At 35.9% G+C, this 10,436-nt stretch overlaps 1 long non-coding RNA gene across 2 annotated transcripts; it reads left to right on the top strand.

The window, feature by feature from the left end:
- Positions 1-1,369: 1,369 nt before the first annotated feature.
- On the top strand, positions 1,370-10,436 carry LOC137988070 (uncharacterized). 2 transcript variants are annotated; one of them, XR_011120734.1, is made up of 5 exons: positions 1,370-1,757; positions 1,864-2,001; positions 3,291-3,355; positions 8,285-8,353; positions 9,074-10,436. It is a non-coding gene; the product is annotated as an uncharacterized lncRNA (long non-coding RNA). The 2 variants fall into 2 exon arrangements; XR_011120733.1 differs by having other exon boundaries at positions 1,370-2,001.

Genomic DNA, 10,436 nt, shown 5'->3' with positions numbered 1-10,436 from the left:
TCAGAGGAAAAGAATAATGGGCATTGAAGAAATAGTATTTTGTGCTTGTTAACGAGAGCGTGATACATTCCATGTGTATTTGTGTGTGTGGGTGCACCATGGCCAGGGGCTGTTCTTGATTAAGGTCGTAGAAGGATCTGGTATTTCGGAGTTGTAGCAATTGTCGTGTTGTTCGACCGTCTTATAAAAAGTAGGAAAAATATAAATATTAGCCCTAGTACCTCTTTATACAGTTAACTTAAACGTTTGCCAGTTTGAGGAAACTCGAGCCAAAAAATTGGAATTCGAGACGAATGAATTAAACTGGCACCAAGAATTGAACGCAAATTTGTCGAACTGAAAAATTAAAGAAAATAGTAAAACTTCCAGCCTCTCAGGCAGTATTCTAAATATCTAAAAATATACTCTTGATATTTTGTATCTAAATTGAATTATTTAATCGAAAGAACCGCATTCTTCTGGCTCGAAGTCACCTTGGATAAATTTTAGGTAAAACCCTTTGCTCGATCAAGCACATGAAGAGGAAAACGAAACATTATTATTGTTATTATTATTATTATTATTATTATTATTTAGTATAAATACACAGGTGATTATTGGTGATTATACAAAATCGCGCGCTTTCATTGGCTCGCTATCTCGGATCGATTATCAGCCGATAATCACCTCGACGGACAAAATGGTTGCCAGTAGTCGTTTTGCCACTGTAAGTGAAGATGATTTCGCGTTGAAACGTTTTTTTTTTCTCTTTTTTTGAAATAATCAACCTGTGTATTTATACTAAAACAGCTATTCGCCTCAGGCTCAGTGATTATTGGTGAATATTCACCGATAATCACTTCGCCCTCGGCGAATAATTGTCATTTAGTATAAATACACAGGTGATTATACAAAATCGCGCGCTCTCATTGGCTCGCTATCTCGGATTATCAGCCGATAATCACCTCGACGGACAAAATGGCTGCCAGTAGTCGTTTTGCCACTGTAAGTTGAAGATGATTTCCCGTTGAAAGGTTTTTTTTTTCTCTTTTTTGAAATAATCACCTGTGTATTTATACTAAAACAATTATTCGCCTCAGGCTCAGTGATTATCGGTGAATATTCACCGATAATCACTTCGCCTTCGGCGAATAATTGTTAAATATTACTGATGACATTAGAAGCGGCAAGCACAATTATAAGGCAAATTATGTGTTAAAATTTATTGATGCACTTTCGTTTTGACATGAAGTTAGGCAAACGTTTAAGACAAGTGTGGGTTAAACACAAAAACATTCTCCTTGCAGCTGGAGAAGAAGTCATCAACAAATATTAATTTAAGGTGAAATAGCACAATATTTTAGTCAGTTCCTCGCTTCACAATTCCCTTTAGCGTTCTTTTCGAAGCGACTTCAATTCTCACACGACTTTTTCAGAAAAAATAGTTTTCTCTTCTTTGTGCGAGCTACTGTAGTTGTCTTGATAATGTACTGATGACATTTGACATTTTAAAGGCTAAATTTCAGACCCGTCTTTTTTAATAAACACTAGAATGTACTTTCATTACCTCATTACATATTACTTGAAAGCGGAAAACAGTTAGTTCTTTTGTAAAATGCCGACGATCAATAACATGACCTTGAGCAGACGTCATTGTCCCATGCTGGACAGGTGACCAAATTTGTGAATTAACCTTACTTTAAACTTCTTCCTCTCGGGTTACATCTTCTATAGCAAATTTCCATTCAGCGCAATTACGCAAGTTTAAGAAACAGCTAGTAAACTCGAATACGTTTTCTTGGAAGAAAATATATATCGGCTTTTATTCACAGAGATCGGGGTCCGTAACTTAACTTACACTACTAATTTTTTTCCACTTAAAAGGTTCGCGTGAGGGCGAAGCACAATGACGTCACGGAAGTTCATCGAAGAATAAAAAGGTTTCGTAGCTTGCTCTTTGGAGTGTAAGACAAGGTTGATGACAAATTGCCCAAGACGAAACCTGAAAGAGGTGTGTCCAAGGTTAGTAATTTAGCGTCTTAAAAGCAAGCATTGTACTTTATTTGCCCTGCTTTGAAATTAATAGATTTTGCAGCAACCGGTTTCCTGTTATCATATCGGCTGGTTTTTGTTAAAAACGGGAACAAAAGTCTGCTATATTACTTCAGTTACCTTCTTGTTTTTGAACAAACGGTAAACAAAACTTAAACTTACTTGAAATGACAATAAAACTAAGAAAAACAGGAAGACTATATTCGTGCAAAGCTGTAACAGTTTGTCTATTTTCTCCATTCGTTGTCTTCTCCTTCGTTTTTCTTCTCTTTCATCTCCTTTTATTCTTTATTTTCGTCGGTACTCTAAGGCATTTTTTATTGACATTTCAAATTTCAAACTTAATTTTTTTCAAACTTAATTTACGCTTTCTTCTCGTATTCTAAAACCTTATTGTCTTTGGTCGGATTTTTAAGCCAATACTTTCGTGTGTTATTCTTTCAAAATTGTATATATGTTGTCGGTCAAATCCGTTCTCACGTTGAGTCCGTTTTAATTTTTACCTTATAGGTTAAATTCGTGATCCGTATTTTACCTAGGTTGAATATGCACTCTACCTTGTTAGGATTAAAAACACCAATACCTTCCCTCAAGCTCTGTCTTACGCATCTCAAAACACCTTCTTAATGTTTCATATTATATCATCTTATCACCTTCTGCATTCATACACTGATCGATTTAGTGTCAACATTACAACAAAGTTAGGGAACAAAGAACTGTACTGTGCACTTGCCGGTGATCGCGCTCGGACCTTCCAGATCGATAGTCCTGTGTCTTCACCACTACATTACGACGACGAACATGCGCAACCCAACACAGTTCTTTTCATAAATCACTTTTGTGTAATAAGTCAATTGATACCTATGTATAAAAACCAACACTAATTCTAACCTGACCCTAATTTTTCTCTAGGCCTAATTTAGGCTTCAAAAAAGCTTCTTTAATCTATCTGAGTGCGTATTCAAACTGGGGAAAATGAGGATCACCAATTTAACCTACAATTGTAGGTTAAAACGGATTCAACCTGAGAACAGATATTACCGGCAACATATATGCGGAATTTTATGATCTTGAACTTGGACTTGAACATTTAAAAGACTCGACAAATAAAAAGTGTAGTGTATATGTATCAAATTATAGGCACATATCGCTTGAAGAAAAGAGCCAAGTTTCTCGAAACCTATACATAGTCAAAACATTTCGATTTCCGCTATTTGACAAACGTGTAACAGGTATAGATTATTTTTTCGGTCTTTCAGTTAACGGGACGTAGCACAACATTGAAGTATTTTGGGTAGATTATAAAGAACCTACAAGGAAAAAGGTAAGCAAATGTCAATGATTTTGTGTGCCTTTTTATTATGGTTGTTTCTTACTTATCCATCGCTACTAAATTTAACTGTGGAACGCATCCTCAGCATCATGGTGCAATCAGAAGAGAAAGAAAACTAACCAAGACATTGTTCATTGTAACAATAGTATCGTTAATACTAGTGATGCCATTTACAGATTTCTTTTTTCTTGTAAATGTTAACTTAGGTGAAAGATTTTAAACAATAATGCATCACTCAAGGCTCCATTATTCCTTTTGCATCTTTTTTTACGCAAACTCTCTTATAAATGAATGAAGGGGTAGTTTCTAAAGAAACTGTGGTGCTGCGTCGGTGGGGAAGTAGTATACAAAAATTTGGTATATCAACGGAGTTGATAATGTAAATTGACCACCGTACAGAGATTGCATTGTTATATATATAAATGCATTGTTATATGCGTTAAAAATGCCAGAGTTCAAAAGAGCTCTGTTTTTATTATTGTGTTGTAGATCTCGCTCGGAGCCAGTTTAGGTTCTTCCTCGATATGACTTGAAAGTCGGGAGTTTTCACTCAGTTAACTGATGAATATGTGTTTACCAAGTATACAAAAACTGAAGGTTTTGATACTTTCGTCCTACTTCTCTCTTTGTTTTTAATGGGAAACACTTTATGCAAGTTAATGTAAAGGAAGAGCTGTGGAAATGCATGCATGCTAAGACTGATCCATTCAAATATATTAAAGTTTGTAAGGAATTGTTTGCTCTTTTTTAGTTTATGTTTTCTGGCTCGCTAGTCATGCACTTTTGCGATAAAATACTAACTTTCTAAGCCTACACTGAATTTCGAGATAAATAAAGTTGATGTACATATGCATTTGTGTCACAGTGTCACATGGTTTGGAGAGCTGCATGACGCGAACAAAAACATGCGCGCAAGAAATGGACCCGCAAAGCTGAGAGCACGTTCGACATAATCAAACTTTAGATCCCTGGCAAGACTTAGAGAAATAAATAGCCATGAGCTCAAGTGGCTGGAAGATAAGACTTTCAGGTTGAATACGCACTCAGATGGATTAAAGAAACTCTTTTGAGCCTATCTTAAGCCTACCGAAAAAATAGGGTCAGGTTAGGATTAGTTTTGGTTGTTATACATAGATAGTAATTGGCCAATCATAGAAAGGTAAAAAATGAAAGGAACTGTGTTGGGTTGCGCATGGTCGTCGTTATAGTGTAGTGGTGAAGACAGGACTATGGAAAACTGGGGATGATAAATAAAACCATAGCAACTACATACGTATTATTAAACTTTGCGCCTGAAAAAGATTGCTCGGATTGAATTGCCATTTAAAATCTAAGTTGTGTGCGCGAGCGCATTAGCTTTTTCAATAATTTCAACTTTTTTGAAAGTCACGAAACCGTAAATGTCCTTCGTTTAGACTTCTCAGAAATTTAATTACCCATTTGCATCCAAATTTTCCTCCAAAACTTTGGAAAAACGAAAAAAACGTCGTTATTTCTAAGACGACCTCCAGCCACTGCACACTAATTAACAATTATTCGCCGAAGGCGAAGTGATTATCGGTGAATATTCACCGAACGAAGTCGAGGTGAATATTCACCGATAATCACTGTTTTAGTATAAATACATAGGTGATTATTTCTCTCTTTTCTGTTAAGATGAAACAGCACAATATTTCAGTCACTTCCTCACTTCACAATTCACTATAGCATTTTAATTTTTTGAAGCGACTTCCATTCTCAGGTCTTTTGCAGGAAAAATAGTTTTCTCTTCTTTGTGCGAGCTAGTTGTCTTGGTAATATATTGATGACATTTTAAAGCCTAAATTTCAGACCCGTCTTTTTTAATAAACACTAGAATATACTTTCATTACCTTGTTACATATTACTTGAAAGCGGGCTACAGTTATTTCTTTTGCAAAATGCCGACGATCAATAACATGACCTCGAGTAGGCGTTATTGTCCCATGCTGGACAGGTGACCAAATTTGTGAATTAACCTTACTTTAAACTTCTTCCTCTCGGGTTCTATCTGCTATAGCAAATTTTTCATTCAGCACAATTACGCAAGTTTAAATACGAATACGTTTTCCTGGAAGAAAATATATATCAGCTTTTATTCATAGAGGTCGAGTTCCGTAACTTAACTTCCACTTGTAATTTTTTTCACTTAAGTTGTTCGCGCGAGGGCGAAGCACAATGACGTTACTGAATTTACTGGAAAAAATAAAAAGGTGTCGTAACTTGCACTTTGGAGTGTAAAACAAGGTTGATAACATCTTTATTACATCTATTAGAAATTAATTGGCGAGGGAAAGCATAACGTAGGCTGTGTTGTACACTTAATTTGCTAATGATAGAGCTCTTACTAGGTATAAGAAGCTCTCGGCTGCCTTTGGGCGTTGATAATTCACTTCAGACTCATTCAGTCGTTTCAGTCGTTAGCCTACGCATTGAACCTAAACTTGATTTAATTTTAAGTCTTGGCTTTACAAGTTGGTAAGCAAGGTATAGACAAATTGCCCAAGACGAAAACTGAAAGAGGTGTGTCCAAGGTTAGTAATTTAGCGTCTTTCGCGCATTGTACCTTATTTGCCCTGCTTTGAAAGTCTTTTCACCAGTTGAAATAAAGTTTTTGCAGCAACCGGTTTCCTGTTGCCATATTAGCTGGTTTTTGTTAAAAACAACAACAAAAGGTTGGTATAAGTTTAAGTTTAATAAAGCTTTTTACCAATGTACAAAAGAAAATATATACACAAAAGTACAATAGGTAAAGAAAAGCAATAGGGGAAAACTGAATTCCCATATAAAAACTGCTCTCCAAAAATAAAAGTTAAAACTTTACAATTAAGAATAGTATATCTAATATATAATTTCACAATGTGTACGAAACATAAAAGACCTATCTAAATACAAAGGCAATTAAGTAGCAAAGTTTTAAACGAGCTTAAGCTAGAAGCAGACATAACTGAGTTAGGTAAAGAGTTCCAGTCATTAACGTAACGGTTAAAAAATGAAAATTTAAAATAGTTTGTCCTTGCTGCTTTAGGCCTAATTTTAAAGTCTTGGTTACTTCTAGTTCTTGTTGGGCCAGTCAGATCCACATATGCGGTATATAGTCAATATCAGAATAGCCATGAATTATCTTGTAAAGCTGAAGCAAGCCGAGGTATTTCGTTCGAAGCTCCAATGATGACCAGTTTAGTTCAATGAGCCTTTCAGAGTAAGGTTTATCAGATCCACATATCAATCGAGTAGCACGACGCTGGATGGATTCAATACTGTGTATGTGTTTAACCAAATAAGGGTTCCACACTGGGCAGGCATATTCCAAAATAGGAAGAACTAAAGCATTAAAAGCTGTTTTAATTGCCACAAGATCTTTGGGCCCAAATGTTCTCCTTATTAGACCCAAGACTCGATTTGCCTTACCAACAATGTAATTGATATGAGTGTCCCACCTTAAAGAAGATTCAATCCAAATACCCAGATGCTTATGTTTATCTACAGCCGACAGGTTATTCTCATTTATCACATACTGATGAACTAAAGGATATTTAGACTTGGTAACATGTAGGGCCTTACACTTTTCGGCATTCAGCTTGACAGATCACCCTGAAACTCAACACAATCATCTACAAATGCGATGTTACGATAAAGTACACTGTCATCAGCAAAAAGCTCTGTACTACAGCTTATATTTATGGGGAAGTCATTTATATACAGCAGGAAAAGAAGTGGCCCTAATATACTCCCTTGACGGACACCAGATATATCACTTCATTTACCTTCTTGTTTTTTAACTAACGGTAAATAAAATTTAAACTAACTTGAAATGAGAATAAAACTAAAAAAAACAGGATGACTATATTCGCGCAAAGCTGTAACAGTTTGTCCAGTTTCCCCAATCGTTGTCATCTCCTTCGCTTTTCTTCTCTTAATCTCCTTTTGTTCTTTATTTTCGTACTCTAAGGCATTTTTAATTGACATTTCAAAATTTCAAACTTTAAGAAATGTTAAAATTTTCTCATTCGTTTTTCATACCTTAATGTGCGCCTTATTCTTGTATTCTAAAGCCTTATTGTCGTTGCTCGGATTTTTATGCAAATATTTTAGTCTCTTATTATTTCAAAATTGTTGTCGGTCAAATCCATTCTCAGGTTGAATCCGTTTTTACCTTCTAGGTTAAATTCGTGATCTGCATTTTACCTAGGTTGAATATGCACTCTACCTTGATAGGATTGAAAACACCAATACCTTCCCTCACGCTCTGTCTTACGCATCTCAACACATCTTCTTAATGTTTCATATATATCATCTTATCGGCTTCTGCATTCATAGACTGATCGATTTAGTGTCAACATTACAACAAAGTTAGGGAACAAAGAACTGTACTGTGTACTTACCGGTGATCGAGCTCCGGCCTTCCAGATCTATAGTCCTGTGTCTTCATTACTACACTACGACGACGAACATGCGCAACCCAACACAGGTCTTTTCATAAATTACTTTTGTATGGTAAGTCAATTGATATCTACGTCTAAAAACCAAACCTAATTCTAACCTGACCCTAATTTTTCTCTAAGCTTAATTTAGGCTTCAAAAAAGTTTCTTCAATCCATCTGAGTGCGTATTGAACCTTGGTAAAATGAGGATCACCAATTTAACCTAAGTTAAAACGGATTCAACCTGAGAACGGATTTTACCGGCAACATATATGCGGAATTTTATGATCTTGAACTGGGACTTGAACATTTAAAGGACTCGACAAATAAAAATTGTAGTCTATATGTATCAAATTATTGGCATATCATCGTTTGAAGAAAAGAGCCAAGTTTCTCGAAACCTATACATAGTCAAAACATTTCAATTTCCGCTATTTAACAAACGTGTAACAGGTATAGATTATTTTTGGTCTTTCAGTTAACGTAGAACAGCGTTGAAGTATTGAAGTATTTTGGGGTAGATTATAAAGAACCTACAAGGAAAAAGGTAAGCAAAAGTCAACGATTTTGTGTGCGCTTTTAAAAGACATTTAGCAAACTAACTCGGGAAACTACCCAGAAATGTGTGCATGGGGTTGAAACATAGGCTGTTTCCCCAACATTGTCTTCTCAAAGATAGCATCCGCTTGTGGATCAATATTCAGACTCATCAACTCGGGCTTTTGTGCTCGATGTCAATGCACCACTTAGAGGCCGCTTTTATTGGTTCTATTCTGTGTCACTTCATTTTCAGCTGCTTTATCAAACGATCATAAAATACATTTTAGCACGGAATGTTACTAATACGAAGTGCATTCGTTCATTGCTTTAAAGCGAGATTGCGTGTATATGAATAATCACGATGTTTTCGTGCAAATTGGGACAAAAAAATATTGTAAGGCTTCTAAAACCCAAGTAAACTGCACGAGCCCAGAGGTCTTAAATTTATCAGTGTTTAATTTTTTCAAATTGTACGAAAAAAAAAATTGTGGCTACTTATTGATATATTAAATAAAAGAAAAGTTGTGATCATTGTGCAGGGGACTCACATTTGATTGGTTATCTGTGATTATTGGCCAATCAGAATGCTTAGTTTGTTACCTTCGATTTAATTCTTAACGAATTACCTCTTTCCTCTTTTTTGTATTGCGTTACCTAAAAACCGCATTCTTTTAATCAATCACAAATTAACCTAATGTTCTAATCGTCGTTTTCTTTCTTCACGTAGATGGCCAGTGATTCTCATCACCAAAACAGAACACTTCCTCCAAATTTCGAGTTCTTTTCTTCATCCGAGTGCATCGCCTGGCTGACAGTATTTAACATCGAAGCTGTTGCTATAGTGACCATGAAATGCCCTTACAATCATTATTTACCTGAAAGAGCGAATCCTTCGCAAGCGTAGCATGTACCTGGTGATCAGCCTGGCGGTTGCAGACATGTTTGTTGCATACATCTTGATCACTGAGAGTTTGTTATTGGGCGTCAATTGTAACTTGTGGACGATAAACCTGTTCAGGAGCTTTGACATCATCACATGTTTTGCAAGTTTGGCACATTTCTTTACAGCAGCCTCTGTAGCAAACCTTGCTGCTATTTCTTTGGAGAGGATGCACGCAACTTTCCGTCCATTCAAGCATCGCCTCCTGAAAAAGAAGATATTTGGAGCAGCTGTTGCGGGTGTTTGGTTTACAGCTGCCTTGTCTACAGCTCTCGTTGTTTTACCTCTTTTCCTGGGCCGCTCGGATACCACTTTTTTTTTTCAAGCGAAAGCATCATACTTCGCGTTGCAATTTTCTTGCCTTTTGATTATCGTTGTTTCTTACTCGTCCATCGCTACTAAATTTAACTGTGGAACTCATCCTCAGCATCATGGTGCAATCAGAAGAGAAAGAAATCTGACCAAGACACTGTTCATTGTAACAATTGTATCGTTAATACTAGTGATGCCATTTACAATTTTCTGGTTTCTTTTTATTGTTACTTCAGGCGAAATGTCTGGAACCATTTCTTATCAAACATGGCTCCATTTGCAATATTCGTTATTTTGCTTACTTTCAGCAAACTCTCTTATAAATCCATTGTTATATGCATTAAAAATGCCAGAGTTCAAAAGAGCTCTGTTTTTATTATTGCGTTGTAGATCTCGCTCGGAGCCAGTTCAGCTTTTTCCTCTTAAGGACTTGAACGTTGTGAGATTTCACTCAGTTAACTGATGAATATGTGTTTACTAAGTATATAAAAACTGAGGGTTTTAATTTTTCGTGCGACTTCTCTCTTTGTTTTTAATTGGAAACAATTTATTCAAGTTAATATAAAGGAATATGTGTAAAAATGCATGAATGCTAAGATTGATCTATTCAAATATATTAAAGTTTGTAAGGAATTGTTTGCTCCTTTTTAGCTTATGTTTTTGGCTCGATAGTCACGTTTGCGATAAAGTACTAACTTTCTATACTACTTTCTACACTGAATTTTGACATAGATAAAGTTGATATATGTATTTATTTGTGTCACAGTGTCACATAGATTGGAGAGCTGCATGACGCGAACAAAAACAGGCGCGCGAGAAATGGACTCGCAAAATAGCT

The sequence above is a fragment of the Montipora foliosa genome, unplaced genomic scaffold (genome assembly GCF_036669935.1).
Source record: "Montipora foliosa isolate CH-2021 unplaced genomic scaffold, ASM3666993v2 scaffold_405, whole genome shotgun sequence".
NCBI lineage: Eukaryota > Metazoa > Cnidaria > Anthozoa > Scleractinia > Acroporidae > Montipora > Montipora foliosa.
Note: the sequence above shows the minus strand (reverse complement) of the source record. Positions and strands in the feature narration are given on the sequence as shown.